Below are 20,860 nucleotides of genomic sequence, written 5' to 3' on the forward strand. Positions count from 1 at the left end.
GCGATTTTATTTTCCTACTTCATTTTTACTCATGACAATTGCTCAAGTAAAAAAGTATGTTCCTGAATTTCATCAAAAGCTGTTGAAAGGAACAACCTGTTCAAAGAGAAATGAATAGTAATAAATACAGGAGTGAAACCAAAATTAATGAGTTCTACCATCCCTAGTAGTTAACTTCCTTGACAGTCCAGGTCAGATGACTTGCTATGAAGAAACTATTACTTAAATTGCAAAAACTCACACAGTTTTGTTAACATCAGTTAAATTTATAAGAAAAAGGTTATTTTAAAACTTTCAGTATTAAGCCTCATATTCAGAAAGAAAGGACACAGATATTTGGTTTTACTGCTATCCACCAAATTAACTACGGCAAATTTCATTTTCACATGTCCTAAAAGAGGAAGAAACCCCAAAGAAAAGCCCTCATTAAGTCTAGCCAATTCTGAAAGGCTTATAATATTCCACAGATACAAATGTACCCACTAACCTATGGGGAGAAGGCCAAATTCAATCCAAAATTACCACTGTTTTGGTTGTCTAGGGAAACTAATTTTGGATTCAGATCTAATTCAGATCTGACTCAATATAATCATTTTAATCATTTTTAATCCTTTTCTTCAGTCCAACAAAAAGCAATGTGACTTCCCAAAAAGCTAAATGAAACATCAAAAGCAGAACAGAACAAAAGCCTTTTAAGATGTCTCCAATTGATGTTTAACCAATGTACGACAGACTGTCATACAAAGCAAAGATCCAGACAGGATTCTCTAATTAGTTTTATGGTATTATTTTATAAATAATTACACGACTACATATTCTTCAAAAAGCGCTCATGCCAAAAGACAGGTGACATGACTGAGGAAACCTATATTCATTATATGGATGATAATTTATAAAAGAATAATTCTGAAGAATTTGAACATTTTCATAAAAGTGCAGGGGAAAAAAGGAAGAATGTCATTTGTTTGGAAACTCTATAGATAATACTCAAAGTAGATTACTTCAGCATAAAATAATTCATACATTATCAGTAGGCAGAGGCACCACAGAATAGATTTTAAATAAAGATAAGAGATAACAGCTGTGATGGTGAGTTAAATGAAAACATAAAACTTGAAAAGGGATAAAATGTGTATATATGGAAGCTACTGAAAAATCAAGCAACCTATGAGTCAGATGCGTACAATGGTACAAGAGACATTGTCCTTGGTCTATCGACTCAAAATGAAAAAAGAATACTATTTTAAGAAACAAGGTAGGAGAAGGGGGGTGGATAAACTAGGAGTTTACACACTACTATATATAAAATAAACAACAAAGACCTACTGTATAGCACAGAGAACTATATTCAATATCTTATAATAACTTATAATGGAAAAGGATCTGAAAAAGAATATATATAGGTATAACTGACTCACTTTGCTGTACACTTGAAACTAACAACATTATAAATCAACTATACTTCAGTTGAAAATTTTCTTTAATAAGAAAAACATTATATTTAAAAAAAAGAAACAAGATGCCTCAGACGTAATAGTTAAATTTACTGGGTACCTAACACATACAGAGGACATTGCTTTTGAAACCTCTAAGATTATCTGATTTAAATCTAGCAACCAAATTATGAGCTAGGTACAGCATGGTACAAGAACCAGGGCTGGTTTAGTTAAGTTTGCACAGTATACCCTTTTTCCAACTCTACGTTCAACATTTCTTTTTTGTTTGTTTGTTTTTGGCCATGCTGTGCGGCTTGCGGGATCTTAGTTCCCCAACCAGGGATCCAACCCAAGCCACGGCAGTGAAAGAGCAGAGCCCTAACCATCGGACCGCCAGGGAATTCCCTCAACTTTTCTGTATCCTAAACTTCAAGCTACAACTCTTACAAGCTGTAAATAACCGGCTCTTTTAAAGATTCTTTTTCTGATGTGAACCTTTTTTTTTTTTAAGTCTTTATTGAATTTGTTACAATATTGCTTCTGTTTTATGTTTTGGTTTTTTGGCTGCCAGGCATGTGGGATATTAGCTCCCTGACCAGGGAGCGAACCCACACTCTCAGCATTGGAAGGCGAAGTCTTAACCGCTGGACCGCCAGGGCTCTTTTAGAACAAAACCAGATCTGACTATATTTTTTATCAGTATACGTCTATTTACATCTAACATAGTTAATTAACTATTTGGATTTAAATCTACCGTTGTACTGTTTCCTATTTGAACCACCTGTCCTCTTCTGTTCCTTTTTCTCTCCTTTTTTGCCTGCGTTAGTGTCAAATGTTTCATTATTTCATTTCCTCTGTGGTAGCTTGTTATTTATACATTATGTTACTATTATAGTAGTTGCCCTAGAGATTACAATGTTCAATGTAGGAATTAAATTAGTACTTTACACATCACCAAGACAATAAAAGAACCATAGAACGTTAACATCATTTATTCTTGCCCCATCTTTGTGCTACCATTAAGTATTCTTTAATTCTCCATATAGTTTAAACTCTATAAGACATTCATTTAGATATACCCACAAATTTACCCTTTCTGTCCTTTCTATACCCTTTCTGTGCTTCCATTTGGGATCATTTTTCTTCTGCCTAAAGAACGCACTTTGGATTTTCTTAAGTGCAGGTCTGCTAATGAGAAATTCTCTACACTTTGGTTCTCAAAAAATGTCTAATCCTTTTTTATAATCTCTCTTTTGCTTGATAAAGTCATCTACTGAATTCTTAATCTCAATTTTCAGTTTGAAAATATACACCTGATTCCTTTTTATAGTTTCTAATTCTCTGCTGAAGTTCTTCATCTTGTTAAATAAATTTCTGAATATATTAATCTTATTTAAAAAGCAAATCTGATAACTCCACTACTTATACCTCTCCGTTTTGAATAATTTGGTCTGGTTGCCTGATATGCCTAATGATTTCTGACTAAGTGCCAGACTTCGTTTGTGGAAAATTAAGTAAATAACTTGAGGCTTAGAATGATTTTATATTTCTCCAGAAAGCATTCACTTCGGCTTCTGGCAGGCAGTTAAGAGTAGGGGCAGATTACCCTAAACCAATAACAAACTGAGCTGATTAGAAGCTGAGCTTCAATCTTTGGGAGGCCTTGTCCATTTCTGGTTCACTCCTCCCCCAACCAAGACTCCAGTATCTACCAGGCTTCCTCCTCCTTGTTGGCGCCTGAACCCAAAGTTTTGTCTACAAGGTCTATAAGACTGACAGGTCTGCTCAGCTCCCCAACTTTCTGGGACCACTTTCTGCTCATCTTCTCAGTCTCTCAGCCACAACTTACAAATCAGCAAATGCCCTAAGGGGAAGGGTCACACTGAACACCAGGCAACTTCTCTAGGCTTCCTGTGACTTCAGGATGGTGGCCTATAATGTCCTGGCTCCCCTGGTAGGTCTCAAAAACCTTCAAACAAATTTTTTAATTAAATTTTATTTTTCTTTTTAGTTGTTCTTGGTGGGACACTTGGTCATCAACAAGCTAGTTCTGTATAGCAAAAACAGAAAATCCAGCTGAGTTTTAATCTAGGTTCCAGCATTTCCCAATTGAGTGACCTTGTGCAAGTAACTTAGCTTCTCTGTGCCTAAGTTTCCTCATTTGAAAATGTTAAAATGGCACCTTTCTCATAGGATTGTTATAAGGATTAAATGAGTTAAATTATATACGGTGCAAATAATAACTCATCACGTATTATAATGCTCAATAAGTGTGTATCATTATCATTATGCCCATTATAGATGGAGAAACTGAAGCTCAGAGAGATTTAGTAACTTCCCCAAGTTCACACAGCTAAAAGTAGCAGAGCCTGGATTTGAACCAGAGCCAATTCCAAAGCCCATTTTCTTAAGACACTGTAATGCCTCCAACTGTAGACAGTTAATGAACAGTTACTAAATGACTGAATATAAGTAAATAGCATTTAGTCCTCAAGAACTCTGTTAAAAACTAAAGTTGCACATCTGGCTCTAAGAAACATGAAAGTATTTTTTTAATCGGTTAGTATACTGAATAGAAGTATAAATAGCATTTTTTTAAACTTTAAAATAATTTTAGATTTCACAAGAAGTTGCAAAACTAATACAATGTTCCCATGTACACTTTCCCCAAAAGAAAAACATCTCACATAACCATAGGACATTATCAAAAACAGTAAATTGACATTTAGTATAATACTATTAACTAAACCACACAACAGACCTTATTCAGATTTTACCAGTTTTTATACAGACTTTTTTTTGGATGTACACTAAAGACTGTATAAATTCATGTAACCTACATCACCATCAAGATACAAAATTGTTCCATCACCACAAAGAAACTCTCTTGCACTTCCCTTTATAATTATAACCCTAACTCTTGGCAACCACTGATTACAATGCATTTTTTAACACCTAAAATACTAAGTAACATATAAAAGCTACCAACTTTGTAAAAGACAAAAGCATTTGAATACTACACTTAACAGCTTTGAGAATTCACAAGTTGGTACCTTACTTGAAGTAAAGTAGCCTGAGAAACTCCATGTGAATGCCTCTCTGAACATACCACATTACCAGAAAAACAGTTCATGTACATTCAAGAGAAATATTCAGTTATTGCTATTTCCTGATTTACACCCTTGACAGCTGGGTTAAAAAGCAAATATTTAATTTAAATTCAAAATAGCTACATTTAACATGTATTGGTAATTGTCCAGAAAAACGTGGACTTGAAAGATTTTTTTAAAAATCTGTACTATTTCCTAAGCCATTTCTATTTACACATTTATGTCATAATTATATACAGGAATAAATTTCTTTATTATTTTCCAATTAGCAAATACCAGAAGTCCTTGCTTAATTGAAGATTTACCTAAAAAATTTTTTTAATTAATTTTTTTTTTTTTTGGTAATTTTTTTTTAAAAAAGGGATAAGTAAAACACTCTTCCTGTTCTGTAAATGAGGATTCCTATTTGGTGAAGTTGGAGATTGACAGACAGCTCAACCAATATCCAAACACTGAATTTGTGGGATTCCATATAAATATGTTTGCTTTTTTTGGGGGGGTTGGGAGTACACTTTGAAATTTGGTTCTGTTTGTAAACACAGCCTAGACATCATTGTTTGGACATATGAGCTTTGGTTCCAGTTTGTCTCAATCTTGTATGTATTCTGGCGAGCAACCTAACACTTCTTTATATTTTGTCTCTATTTGTATGGAGAGAATATTACCACTAAATGAAATTCACATACTGCTTTAGGACACCTGCACAAATTTTGCTGTTCTGAACAGACATTAAGTTGTTATTTGTTTAATCTACTAGAAAATCATATGCTGGCTGGGTAGCATTTACTATAGTGCGTTTGTTTCATTAAACATAAGCTCTTCAAAATCAGATATTACATGAAACAACCTACTTCTGTCACATTAATTATGAAACCCTGAGGTAAACAAAGTTAGGTCTTTGCTATGGGAATTCTTAGAGTTTTTAAAATGCTAATGAGCATGACAAAACTCCTAGATGGGTATGGTACAGGGTGTTTCCCAAACTTACTTAACAATAGCTTTTTGGGGAGAAAACGATTCTCTCTTCTTTTTTTTAATGTGAATGTAATATATTGGTGCAAGAGAAAGTATCATGTAATGACACCTGACAGGAAAGAGTTTTTCACAGAAGTTGTGCTAAAGAATGGTAGAAGTACAATGAATCCTAAGTACCCTGCACCTTGAAAGTCATATTGGTGAAATCTCTTAAAGTTGCAATTCATATGCATTTCTACATAGAATATGACTTAAGACTAGGTTTTAGAGCTAAGTAACTGGTCACTCATTTCTGCATAATTTCATAAGAGGATCTGATGTTTTTCTTTTTTATTGAAATATAGTTGACATATTATATTAGTTTTAGGTGTACAACATTATGACCTGATATGTATATATTGCAAACTGATTACCACAATAAGTTTAGTTAACATCCATCACTGCACATAATTATAAATTTTTTTCTTGTGATGAGAACTTTTAAGATCTACTCTCTTAGCAACTTCCAAATATATAATACAACCTTATCTATAGTCACCATGCTGTACACTACATCCCCAGAGCTTATTTATCTTATGACTGGAAGTTTGTACCTTTTGACCACCTTCACTCTTTTCGACCAAACACCCTGCCTCTGGCAACCACCAATCTGTTCTCTGTATCTATGAGTTCTTCCTTTTTTTTTTTTTTTTGGATTCCATATATAAATGAGATCACACAGTATTTGTCTTTCTCTGTCTGACTTATTTCACTTAGCATAATGCCCTCGAGGTTCATCCATGTTGTCACAAATGTCAGGACTTCATTCTTCTTTATGGCTGAATAATATTCCACTGTATATATGTCTATGTCTGTGTGTTGTCTGTATCACATTTTCTTTATCCATTCATCTGTAGATAGACACTTAGGTTGTTTCCATGTCTTGACTACTGTAAATATTGCAGCTTTGAACACTGGGGTGCATGTATCTTTCCAAATTAGTGTTTTCATTTTTTCCGGATAGATATCCAGGAGTGAAATTGCTGGGTGATATGATAGTTCTATTTTCAGTTTTTTTAAGAAACTTTACACTGTTTTCCATAGTGGCTACACCAAGTTACATTCCCACCAACAGTGCACCAAGGTTCCCTTTTCTCCACATCCTTGCCAACACTTGCTATTTCTTCCTCTTTTTGGTAATAGTCATTCTAACTGGTGTGAGATGATATCTCATTGTGGTTTTGATTTGTATTTTCCTGATGGTTAGTGATGTTCAGCACTTTTTCATGTGCCTGTTGGCCATTTGTATGTCTTCTGTGGAAAAATGTCTATTCAGTTCCTCTGCCCATTTTTGGATCAGGTTATTTTTTAATTGAGTTGTATATGTTCTTTATATGTTTTGAATTTTAACCCCTTATAAGATATGTGATTTGCAAATAATTTCTCCCATTCTGTAGGCTGCCTTTTCATTTTGTTGATGGTTTCCTTTGCTATAGAGACACTTTTTAGTTTGATGTAGTCCCACCTATTTTTGCTTTTGTTGCCTTTGCTTTTGGTGTCAAATCCAAAAAGTCACTGCCAAAACCAATGTCAAGGAGCTTACCTCCTACGTTTTCTTCTAGGAGTTTTATAGTTTCAGGTCTTACATTCAAGTCTTTAATCCATTTTGAGTTAATTTTTGTGTATGGTATAAGATAGTGGTTCAGTTTCATTATCTGCATGTGGCTGTCTGGTCTTCCCAACACCCACTGTATATTCTTGGCTCCTTTGTTGCAAATTAATTGATCACATATGTGTGGGTTTATCTCTGGGCTCTCTATTCTGTTCCATTGATCAATTTATCTTTGTTTATACCAATACCACACTGTTTTGATTACTATAGTTTTGCAATATAGTTTGAAATCAGGAATTTATAGGGTTCCATCTTAATATGCTTTTAAAAAAAATTTGTGACAGAATGTTTATAGACCTTAACTTCATGGAAAAACTATGTTTATATTATCCTAATTCCCAAACTTTAGGTTACTAAAATAAATAAACCTACCAAGAATCAAATTAGAAAGTTTTAAAATGCTTTCAAGCTAAAAGAGACAAATGAGAAAAGATAAATATATGTGACTAAAGACAGAGTCAAACCTTGAGATGGGCACCAGAACTTTCAACACTGATTTACTGACTGGTGAAATAATATGAAATAGGTTAAGGTATTCATTTGCAAATTTTTCATGGATATTAACTTATGTTTTATTCATAGTCATGAGTTATAGTGACAAAGATAAGTAATTTTTAAGTGATGTGTTAGTATCTATGGAAGAATTCAAGAAAAGGGTCAAATGACCATATCCGGCAAGTTTAGACAATGTGCTCTATAAGGCATCAGCCTTAAAAAAGTCAGAAACCAGGGAATTTCTTGGCAGTCCAGTGGTTAGGACTCCGCACTTCCACTGCAGGGGGCACGTGTTCAATCTGTGGTGGGGGAACTAAGATCCCGCAAGCCGTGCAGCATGGCCAAAACAAACAAACAAACAAAAATCAAATCAGAAACCAGCCCTACTAAGGATTAAAATGTACTATCAAGATAGGGTAAATCAAAAAATATGGGATTAGCCTAGGAACAGAGTGCTAAAGATCAAAGGAATAGATAAAAGGACCCATATATTGGAAAAGTTCATGATGAAATCTGGCATCAATGGAGAATGAGAGTTATTTAATAAATGGTATGGATTAGCCATTTAGTCTGACGAAAAAAAAGCTGAATCCCTGTAACTCATTCCTTGTAACAAATTCCAAATAGGTCAAAGATTTAACCTAAAAAATAAGGCCTACTGGCATAAAGCCAGACATATAAACCAATAAAACAGAATAGAGTCCAGAAATAAACATGTGCATACCTGGTCAAATGATTTTCAACAAGGGTGCCAAGACCATTCAATGTGGAAAAGACAGTCTTCTTAACAAATGGTGCTGGGAAAACTGGATAACGACATGCAAAAGAATGATGCTGGAGCCTTTCCCAACATCATATACAAAAAACAACTCAAAAGGGATCCATAACCTAATTGTAAGACCTAAAACTAGGAAACTCTTAGAAGACAACACAGGGCAGAAGCTTCACAATATTGGATTTGGCAATGACTTATTAGATGATGCCAAAGGCACAGGCAAGAAAAGAAAACACAGACAAATCGGACTTCCTAAAAATTTTTAAACTTTGGGTCTCAAAAGATACTGTCAACAGAGTAAAATGGTAACTCACAGAATAGGAGAAATTTGCAAATCATATATCTGATGAGGGATTAAGTTCCAGAATATATAGGGAACTTCTAGAACTCAAACAAATCAATTCAAAAATGGGCCAAGAATTTGAATAGACAATTCTCCAAAGAAGATATACAATGACCAATAAATACATGAAAAGATACTCAAACATCACTAATCATTAGTGAAATGCAAATGAAAACTCCAATGATGTACCACCTCACATCCATTAGGATGGCTACTATCAGAAAAAGTGTTGTATCCTTTTTAAAAATTGAAGTATAGTTGATTTGAAATGTGTTGGTTTCAGGTGTACAGCAAAGTAATTCAGTTATAATATAATATAATATGAATCGATTCTTTTTCAGATTCTTTTCCATTACAGGTTATTACAAGATATTGAATATAGTTCCCTGTGCAGTATAGTAGGACCTTGTTGTTTATCTATTTTATATATAGTAGTGTGTACCTGTTAATTCCAAACTCCTACTTTATCCCTCCCCCTCCTTTCCCCTTTGGTAACCATATGTTTGCTTTCTGTCTGTGAGTCTACTTCTAATTTGTAAATAAGTTCATTTGTATCTTTTTTTTTAGATTCCACATATAAGCAATATCACATGGTATTTGTCTTTCTCTGTCTGACTTGCAGTTAATGTGATAGTCTCTAGGTTCATGCAAGTTGCTGCAAGTGGCATTGTTTCGTTCCTTTTTATGGCTGAGTGGTATTCCACTATATATATGTGCCACATCTTTTTAATCCATTCATCTGTTGATGGACACTTAGGTTGCTTCTCTGTCTTGGCTATTGTAAATAGTGTTGTTATGAACATTGGGGTGCAGAGACACATTTATCTTGGAGCTTAGTTCACAATTTAAACTCCTGACCTTCAGCTTTGATGGTGGACAGAATGTATCAGTTCTCCTGATTACGGAGAAGAAGAAAGCAACACCAGGACTGAAGCATCTAAACCCGAGCACAGTGAGAGGGCGGGGTGGGGGAGTGCTCCATGGGTGATGTTTGTGCCATCAGTTTGGAGAATCAACACCCTCATTTTCCAGTGGAGGAAACTGAGGTTCAGAGGTTAGGCCATCACATCAACTTTGCACAGCTAGAGAGGGATGGACTTCGACATGAACCCAGTCTTAGGTTATCCAGAGTCCTTGCAGAGGGCACTGTGACCTTGCTCAGCTGGAGAAGAGTTCCATAGAGGAAGGTGGACTTGCCTTTGACCGGAGCCTGACTTCAATCAGTGCTGGGCACTTTTCCCTTCATAACATGGTCCCTGGTGACCCTGAGCTCCAGCTGATGGACCCCTCTGGCCACCTCTCTCTCTGCAGGGCTTCGGGCTGGGACTCCAGCTGAAAGTGAAGGTTGAAGGACACGTGTCCAACCCTGAATGTCACCACATGCTGACCCCTGGGGCAGGAATAAGGAGTAACTTGCCAAGGTCATGTGTGGGCAGTGGCTGAACTTAAGTCCAACAGAGGACTTTGTGAATCCATGTCCTCCCCTTGAGGTTGGCAACGGCTGGTTTCTCCTTCTTCGGACCCACACATCCGTGCAAATACCAGACTCTTCTAATAGGTAAGGGAGAACCAGGAGCCAGGTCATCACAGCTGCAGGAACCAAAAGGATGCGAATCCACTGACCTCCTCGTGTCCAGCTGAGCACACATTCAGAGACGGAGTACCCTGCTGAAGTCACGCGGGCAGAACCAGAATCGGAACCCAGACTGCCTGCCTCCCAGCCTGGGGCCTTTGGGCCACATGGCCTTTGGGGTTATCCTTGAAGAGGCTGGCTTTTCTTTCTCTTTCCTGCAAGAAGCTGGCAGGAATCTTTCAAGCCAGCAATCCTGAGTCTTCATCTGATCGCTCTGCCCACAGAGGTATTTTGGTCAGATCAATTTAAATGGGGTGAAATTCAATGGCATGGGAGTGAATTGCACAAAAACAGAAACACTTTAGTCCCTTGGATAACTTTTAAGAATGGAAAAGATTAAAAAGCTTTAGAACTACGTGTTCTAACCAAAAGCATGGGTCTTTTGAAACAGATATCTAGAATGGCCAAACTGCAGCCCAATGTATAAATACAATAATATAGTAATACAGTAATAGTAATCATATAGTAGTAATACTGTAGTAACAATGATAGGTAATACTAATAATAGTAAGATAGTAGTTTGAGAATTTACCATGTACCAGGTGCCCTGCTACGTGGGTACCCTGCAGGCACAGGGTCTCATTTAATTCTTGCCCCGGCTGTACCATCTGGGCATGGTCATTATTCCCATTTTAGGGGTGGAAGGAACTGAGGTTCAGAGAGGTGGATTCCTTGTCCAAGGTCACACAGCGAAGTGAAGAGCTGAGATTGCAATCCAGGGACACCTGCCTCCGAGACAACCTGAGACGATTTTGCAAAGGTCACTGGACTCGGGGCAATGCTCCCTCCAGTGCCCCCAAAGCAAAAGGCGACCTCAGGATTTGGAAGAGGTGGGGTCTCTTCCCCCAGTGCACAAGGAAAACCTCCCTCCGGCCCCGCCCACCAGACCCAGGGCCGCAGAGCCTCCCTCCACCGGGAAGGTGGCTGGGATCAGAGTCTCCGGGTTGGGCTCCCTCCGTCCTTTACAGCGCCCCCTGTCGGCCCCTTTGAGCGTCTCCGGGGTCCGTGCGTGGCGGGCTGTGCGCGGGCGCGCCCTCCAGCGTCGGCGGGCAGGAATGCACCGCATGGCGCCACGACCTGCAGGTGGACGCGCACCTGGGGCCGCAGCATCCAGATGCGAATTCCCTAACCTAACCTCACAGCGCTGCCTTCTCCCACCATGTACGCGCCTCTTTCCCTCCCCTCTTTCTTTCCTGTTCTGCCCTTTCCCACCACTCCCCATAATCTAATTAAATCAATAGAAGTTTCTCCAGGAAAAGGCACAAAAGCATATAGAATTCAGCCTGCAATTTCAGGATTTCATAGGCCCCCCTTTATCTCATCCGTAAATGCTCTCACTGAGTATCTTAGCAGAGCTTCTTGGATGTAACAAAAGAACCAGGGCATTTTCAATACTGCTATTTCCCACCCCCCGCCAAAGTCCAGTTTCAATAAATAAATGGAGAATAGACAAAAAGAAAAAGAAAAACAGTGTTGGCAAGGATATGAAGAATATGAACCCTTGTGCATTATTGATGGGAATGTAAAACAGTACAGCCATTGTGGAAAACGGTATGGTGGTTCTTCAAGAAATTAAATATTATAGCATTACCATATGATCCAGAAATTCAGCTTGTGGGTATACATTCAAAAGAATTGAAAGCAGGGTCTCCAAGAGGTATCTGTACACCCATGTTCATAGCAACATTACTCACACGAGCTAAAGTGTTCATCCACAAATGAATATACACATACAATGGAATATTATTCAGCCTTAAAAAGGCAGGAAATTCTGACTGGTGAACTTTGAGGACATTATGCTAAGTAAAATAAGCCAATCACAAATAAAGGACAAATAATGTATGATCCCAGTTTTATGAAGCAGAGTAGCCAAAATCACAGAGACAGAAAGTAGAATAGTGACTGCCAAGGGCTAGGGAGAGCGAAGAATGGGTTTAGAGTTGCAGTTTTCCAAGATGGAAAGAGCTCTGGAGATGGACTGTAGAGATGATTGCACAACGATACGAATGCACTTAATACCACTGAACTGAACACTGAAAAATGTACATAAAGATGGTAATTTTTATGTTGCATTATTTTACCACAATACAAAAATTAGATACCCACCTTGCAAGATGGGTTATAAAAATCAGTCAGGATCAAACTGATACAGAGGCTAATATTAATTGAACCATTCCATGAAGTTTAAAAAACAAGAATAAGTCTATCTGTTCTTGTACTTAATTTGTAGTAAAAGAATATTATATGTAAAATAATTACATAAAGTAAAACCAAATAATGATTTTTTAATGGATAAATATTTTAAAATATTGGAGTAAGGAAGACTTATCTAAGCATAGCTCAAAAACTCAAAATTCATACTTGAAGACACTATTTTGACAAATTTAATGTGCAGAATGTCTGCAAGAAAAAAAAGACAACGCCAACTGGGAAAAATGTTTGTAACCACATTGATAACAAAGGAGTACTTTCCTTAATACGTCAAGCAAGCAAAAAAAAAGACAAACCACCCAAAGGGCATCAGAGTTCAGAAGAGGAGTCCAGAAGACACAAAAATATGAACAATTTTTAAATATACAAATCTATGTGAGATATTTTAATCAGCTTGGCAAAGACTAAAAATGACTGATAAACAGGAGAGCACAGAAGTAGACCCACACAAATACAGTTAACTCATCTCTAAGGAGCAAAGGCAATTCTATGGAGAAAGGATAGTCTTTTCAACGAATGGTGCTGGAACAACAGGACATTCACATGCAAAAATGTGAATTTCAACACAAATCTTAACATCTGTCACATATGGATCATGGTCCTAAAACTATAAAACTAAACTATAAATCTCCTGTACGATAATAGGAGAAAAATTAGGTTACCTTGGATTTGGTGACGGCTTTTTAGATACAATACCAAAAGTACAGTCCATGAAAGACAAAGTTGATAAGGCAAACTTCATTAAAATTAAAAATTTCTGCTTTGTAAAAGACACTGTTAAAAGAATAAAAAGACAAGTCAAAGACTGGGAGAAAATACCTGCGAAACACATGCTAAGGTCTAAAGATGTAGGAGGCATCTGAGTTCTATTCCAAAAATTCTCAAAACTAAACGGCACCATAGGGATGCAACCAGCAAACTCCAGGCTATGAAAAACTACAGGATATAAACAACCTGATGTTTTGTTTTGTTTTTTTGCGGTACGCGGGCCTCTCACTGTTGTGGCCTCTCCCGTTGTGGAGCACAGGCTCCGGACGCACAGGCTCAGCGGCCATGGCTCATGGGCCCAGCCGCTCAGCGGCATGTGGGATCTTCCTGGACCGGGGCATGAACCCGTGTCCCCTGCATCGGCAGGCGGACTCTCAACCACGGCGCCACCAGGGAAGCCCCTTGATGTTTTTTTTAAAGGCAAGAGGAAAAAAGGAAAATGAAGAAAGTAAGAGAAATATCAATCAGTCACAAACTTATCTGAATCCCGAATTCAAACACACTGTAAAAATTTAAGATGATTGGGGAAATGTGAATTAACTAGGTATTTAATGGCATTAAAGGAATGTGGATAAGTTAAAAAAAAGTGTCCTTATCTTTTATATACATAAAGAAATATCTACAGATAAAATGACATGATTTACTTTAAAAAAAAAAAGTGGGAAGAGAGTTAAAGATGGTAACAAGATTAAGTGGATAATTCCAAAGTTGGATGAAGGGTACATGGGAGTTAATTTTACTATTCTAACTTTTTAAATATATTTTAAATTTCTATAGTAAAAAAGCTGTTAATACAGCAACAGGACCCCACAGGTATTCAAACAACATAATTATAAAAGCATAAAAACAAAAACAATATAATAACATAGAAAAGAAGTAAATTCTCAGTCATTTACTCCTACTCCTTTATCCTGGCTAATGGGTGCTGACATGAGAAGCTACATATGTACAAAATAATTCAGGCGACAGAATCAATGGGACCTTACAACCTGCAGTCACCTCAACTCTCACTCTTATCAATCTTACCACCTGTGTTAAAGTTTATCAGGAAAACAGATTCCCTTCACTTCAAACTGTACTCACTGGACCATCCCCTAACTCAAACATTTAAGAGCTTCACAGCAAAAGAAGAAGCTATCAACTTCTGAAACCTCTGTCCCAAAACTGTTCTAACTCTCAACTTTCCAATACTGTCATTGCTCATATCACTTCTTGCCTGGATATTTGCAAAACAAATTCAAAATCAGCTTTATGATTCGTCTCTACCTGCCTTGAATCTACCACACAAACACTGCCTAAGTAATTTTTTTGCAAACTTCACTTTCATACTTTTATTATATCTCTTGTTGCCTTAGAAACATTTCATGAGTCTCCATTTAATGACAAAATTAAGTTTAAATTTGCTTGCTTTTGAAAATTATCCATGATCTAAACATATCTTTTTATATGTTCTCCATTCCCTGCAAAGGATTACTAATTCTAATCAGAGTAGTTGTCTTAGTACTCTGTGTGTATGTACTCTCATACGTATACATATGTGTTCATCATATGTATAATTACCTCTAGTCCTTCACTCTTGTGGCTGACATCCACTCTAATTCTACCCATAAAAAACCCTTAGCTCAGGGATGCCTTCTCTAATCATCCCAACTGTGGTTGAATCCCCTTATATAGGATCTCGTGACATCACATGTCTTTTGTAATTTTATATTTTTGTATATCATTTAATTCATTTCTGTCACATTCCCTTCCACACCTCCGTAGACCTTAGGTTCCACACGTCTACTTTTGCTCTCTTCTATTTCCCCAAAGAATACAGTCCCTAACACAGCGCAGGCACTGCTGAGTGGTGAATGAAGGGACGTCAGGACTTCTCTTTTTCTTTTCTCTTTAGTTTCATACCACCTTGTCTATACCACACAACTTAGCATCTATTTCATTGTTCATTATTGTTTTACATGCATTGAATTTTGTCTGCTCAACCACTGTAAGCTCTTCCATAGTTCCCACAGCCTCAGCACATAGCACACATGGACCTCAATAAATATTGATAGCCACTCAAAAATGGAGAATGGAAGAGTGACTCTTTGTAACAGGAAATCTTCATTATTGTTCAGGCTTCCAGTTTCCTGCCTAACTAATGTCAACTACCTTTGTTAATATAGCACTACTACACTACATATGGATGATTACACTACAGACTGCTTACTGCTAACCAAAATCCACATTCTCTTCTGCTTCCTAGGCATATAGCCAGATTATATTTCCTAGGCTCCCTTGTAGTAAGGTAAGCCTACAAGACTGAGCTTTAGTTAGTGAAGTGAACGATGCAACATCCATCTGGTCTGGTCCATAAAAGCCTCCCAACATGTGCTTTTCCATGTGTTTTCCCTTCCAGTTGGCTGGAGTGGAGATAACCTTCAGGGAGACTGAGAACTTCACTCAGTTTATTGTAATTTCTAGCCCATTATAAATATTAGCATTTAAAAAGTAAAACTGTCACATTACTTTTTAAAATGCATTCAATGGAATCAAATCAACATAGTGATTTGATACAAGTATCTATTATATTTTTAAAAATATAAACACAGAACTCTTTAGCAGTCAGAAATTTATATTATTCCTTTTACTCTGTGAACTTGTGTTTGAATTCCATATCCTCTAAAAATTTTATTCTAGTGTAACATTTTTATCCTTGAAATTCTTTTATCATAATTCTCTGAAACAAAAAGATGTATTTATGTAAAGCTCTAAGTGTTAAATAATTTTGTCTTGATTGAGTTCATAATACAATTATTGTATATACTTAAAACAACAAATATATTACAAATTGTTATTATTACAATATAAAAAGACTTTATTGAAATGCATCTTTCAATAAGATGATCAGACTCATTTTAAAAGATTACTTCCTGTATCCATAAATGAATACTTCACATCACTAGACATTTCAGCATCAACTCTATTCCTGTGTTTTTATAAATAGTGAAAAACATTATTTTCACAAATAAGTTTATATGAACAGAAGGATATTTATTGTAATAATATACATTAATACCTGGAAATCCTGAGTTTTATACAAAAATCACATTGTATTCTACCATCAAAAATTATTTTTAATGATCTGTAAACTTACTTATGTCCTCCTTCAATTTATTAGGGAAAAAAAAAGGGAAACTCTGAACTACAAGCAAAAGAATTAATAATCTGCAGTTGTTTGCTTCTCAGTTTCTAGGAAATAGGTAATAAAGGCTTTTTACCAAAACCTATCAAATGACAGGTGCACTGTTTACCCTAATACATTCAGAAATAGGAAAAAAAAATTTTTAATTGTTAACTTCTTGAGGTGATAATGTTCTTTATCTTAACAGAGGTTTTTTTTGTTGCATAGATATATGCATTTTAGCTGAAAACATCCAAATGTTTAAGATTTGCATATTTCAGTATATGTGAATTTTACCTCAAAACGAAAAAGAAAACCCTCTAAACAAGTAGTGAATTCTAGTTAATGGTATGCTTGATGGAATATTTGGGGAGACATATACTGAACATGTGCAACTTACTCTGAAATGCATTTTAAAAATAAGATGGATAGGACTTCCCTGGTGGCACAGTGAGTGGTTGAGAATCCGCCTGCCGATGCAGGGGACACGGGTTCGTGCCCTGGTCCAGGAAGATCCCACATGCCGCTGAGCGGCTGGGCCCATGAGCCATGGCCGCTGAGCCTGCACGTCCGGAGCCTGTGCTCCGCAACGGGAGAGGCCACAACAGTGAGAGGCCCGCGTACAGCGGAAAAAAAAAAAAAAGTTGGATAGAGGGATGTATAAATAAATGATGAAGCAACTATAGTAAAATGTTGAATCTAGAATTTAATTATAGAAGCTTTATAGAATTCTACCCAAGCTAAAAGACCTAGAAGTAGAAAGAGTTCAATAAGTTATACTGGTCATAGATTTCAGAGAAGTAAGAAGCTTTTCTTAAACCATTTGCACATAGCTTATGCTCTGAAATTCCTCCCCTGGGAGTTAAGTACATTCTGCATCCTAAATGGCTATGGGATGATTCAATTACTTACCATAGGCAGGGCAAACAGGAAAAATCTGTTTGCCAAATAAGGCCAAAAAAGAAGAGCACTCCCCTGGGTAGAAGAGAAAAACTGACAAGAAGTATGTATAAGGTGTATTCAAGGATGTCCAGGATAATTTGCATAGACTCTTAAAAGAGTAGTATATTTTGAAGACGTATTCATGTTCATTATAAAGATAGTCAGGAAAAAAAAGAACCCATCAACATTACATAAAGTGTGACAGGCCTGACATTTTGAAATATTTACTTACTCTAAGACCAAATTAGTGAGAAAGAAAGGGTTTTGAGGTTTCTAACCCTCAATTCTTTAATCCAGTTTTCCAGGACCCAAGCTCTGCAAACTTTTACCATTTTTGAACTTCAGTTATCCAGAAGTTTAACTATCCTGAAGTCTTTCTGATCAGATTTGATATGAATCAACAGCCCAGCTTCACTCCTTGTGCTAAGTTATCTACCTTTCATAGAATATAGTTTCCCCACCTTAGATGTATAAGCTTTAAAAAAAAAAAAATAGCCTAGATGGCCATTCTAAAATGAAAGCCAGACTTAAAGATAACCTAGATGTTGCAACCATCAGATAAGGACTTTAAGATAACTACGATTAATATGTTAACAGACCTAGTAGGAAACGAAGACAACTGCAATGAACAGAGGGGAAATGCAGCAGAGAAATGGAAACTATAAAAAAGAGCCAAATGGAAATGCTAGAAATAGAATAAACACAATGATCAGAGATGAAGAAGTCCTTCAATGGACCCTTTAGTAGACTCCACGCAATTGAGGAAAGAAACAATTAATTTGAAGATAGGTCTATAGAAATTATCCAAGCTGAAACACAAAGAAAAAGGAGTGGCGGGGGCTGGGGGGGGCAGAACAGAGCATCTAAGAGCTACGGAACTATCTCAGTCTAACATTTTTGAAACTGGAGTTCTAGAATGAAAAGAGAGAAAAAACAAGGCAGAAGAAGATTTGAAGAGATATGGTCAAAAGTTTTCCAAAAATAAAAGACAATAAATCAAAGGTCTGAGAAGCTTTAAAATCAAGACAAATATATATTTTAAAAAGAAAAGAACAACAACAAAACAGACATCTGGACACATAATAGTCAAACGACAGAAATCCAAATATAAAGAGAAAATCTTGACGGCAGCTAGGAAAAGGAAAAAAAAGACATTATATACAGGGAGAAAATAGACAAAAATTACAACATTATTTCTCAGCAGAAATTATGCAATCTAGAAGTCAATGAACTGACATTTTTAAAGTATGGAGAAAACTGACAACCAAAAATCTTTTACCCAGCAGAAATATCTTTCAAAAATAATGGCAAAATAAGACTTCTTCAGGCAAACAAAAGCTGAAAGAATTTCTTATAAGCAGCTTTCATTAAAAGAAACATCAAAGAAAGTTCTTTAGGGAGGAGTTTGATACCAGACAGAGATCGGGGCCTACATAAAGAAAGCATATGTAGGATTCAGTTCAAATGAAAATAAACACAGGATTTGTTTTTCTTAATTTTTAATCATTTTAAAAGGTAATTTTGTGTAAAGCAAAAACAGTAAAATCTATTATGGAGTTTATAACATGTAAAAGTAAAATGTTTAATAATGATAGCTCAAAGGATGGGAGGGAGGAATTGGGAGCACTCGATATAAGGTTCTCACCCTACACGAAGGGATATAAATTTGAAGGTAAACTGTGATAAGTCAAAAATTTATATTTGACTCGAGTGCAACCAAAAAAAAAAATTAAAGTATAATATGCCAATAGTGCAGGTAAAATAGAATCATAAAAAATACTCAATTTGCTCCCAAAAAAAGGCAGAAAAAGAATTAAAGAAAAAGAGGTACCTCCCTGCTGGTCCCACTCCAAATGTAGGGGGCCCAGGTTCCATCCAAGGTCGGGGAACTAGATCTCGCATGCTGCAACTAAAAAGCCCACATATCACAACTAACAAGTCCTTGTACCGCAACTAAAGATCCCGCATGCTGCAACTAAGACTCAGCACAGCCAAAATAAAAAACTTATAAATTATAAATAAACAAATAAATATTAAAAAAGAAATAAAGAAAAAAAACAGATGGGAAAAAGAAAAAGTAACTAGTAAGATGGAAGATTTAGAGGATGGGGAAGATGGCGGACTAGTAAGACACCGAGAACACCTTCCTCCCCACAGATACACCAGAAATACATCTACACGTGGAACAACTCCTAGAGAACCCCTACTGAATGCTGGCAGAAGACCTCAGATATCCCAAAAGGCAAGAAAGTCCCAAAGTACCTGGGTAGGGCAAAAGAAAAAAGAAAAAACAGAGACAAAAGAATAGGGACTGGACCTGCACCAGTGGGAGGGAGCTGTGAAGGAGTAAAGGTTTCCACACACTAGGAAGCCCCTTCGCAGGCGGAGACTGCGGGTGGCGGAGAGGGGAAGCTTCGGAGCCGCGGAGGAGAGCGCAGCAACAGGGGTGCGGAGGGCAAAGCGGGGAGATTCCTGCACAGAGGATAGGTGCCGACCCGGCACTCACCAGCCCGGGTGGGCGGGGTTGGGAGCTGAGCCTCGGGACTGGGGTTGGCAGCGTGAACACAGCCTGCAGGGGGTTATTGCACCATGGCTAGCCGGGAGGGAGTCCGGGGAAAAGTCTGAACCTGCCGAAGAGGCAAGAGACTTTTTCTTCCCTCTTTGTTTCCTGGTGCGCAAAGAGAGGGGATTAAGAGCGATGCTTAAAGGAGCTCTAAAGACGGGCGCGAGCCGCGGCTAACAGCGCGGACCCCAGAGACGGGCATGAGACACTAAGGCTGCTGCTGCCGCCACCAAGAAGCCAGTGTGCGAGCACAGGTCACTATGCACACCTCCCTTCCGGGGAGCCTGTGCCGGCCTCAGGCTGGTGCAACTTCACGCCGGCCTCTGCCGCCGCAGGCTCGCCCCACGCTCCGTGCCCCTCCCTCCCCTGGGCCTGAGTGAGCCAGAGCTCCCCCGTAACAGCGTCTCCTTTAACCCCGTCCTGTCTGAGCGAAGAACAGACGCCCTCCGGTGACCTACACGCAGAGGCAGGGCGAAATCCAAAGCTGAGCCCCCGGGAGCTGCGAGAACAAAGAAGAGAAAGGGAAATCTCTCCCAGCAGCCTAAGAGGCAGAGGATTAAAGCTCCACAATCAACTTGATGTACCCTGCATCTGTGGAATACATGAATAGACAACGAATCATCCCAAACTGAGGAGGTGGACGCTGAGAGCAAGATTTATTATTTTTTCCCCTTTTCCTCTTTTTGTGAGTGTGTATGTGTATGCTTCTGTGTGAGATTTTCTCTGTATAGCTTTGCTTTCACCATTTGTCCTTGGGTTCTATCCGTCCGTTGTTTTTTTTTTTTTTTGCAGTAT

At 37.5% G+C, this 20,860-nt stretch overlaps 1 protein-coding gene across 7 annotated transcripts in view; it reads right to left on the reverse strand.

The window, feature by feature from the left end:
- The window catches only part of LIN54 (lin-54 DREAM MuvB core complex component), a 75,690-nt gene that overhangs the window by 18,342 nt on the left and 36,488 nt on the right, over window positions 1-20,860 (reverse strand). The gene's annotated exons all lie outside the window — the stretch shown is intronic.

The sequence above is a fragment of the Pseudorca crassidens genome, chromosome 4 (genome assembly GCF_039906515.1).
Source record: "Pseudorca crassidens isolate mPseCra1 chromosome 4, mPseCra1.hap1, whole genome shotgun sequence".
Lineage (NCBI taxonomy): Eukaryota > Metazoa > Chordata > Mammalia > Artiodactyla > Delphinidae > Pseudorca > Pseudorca crassidens.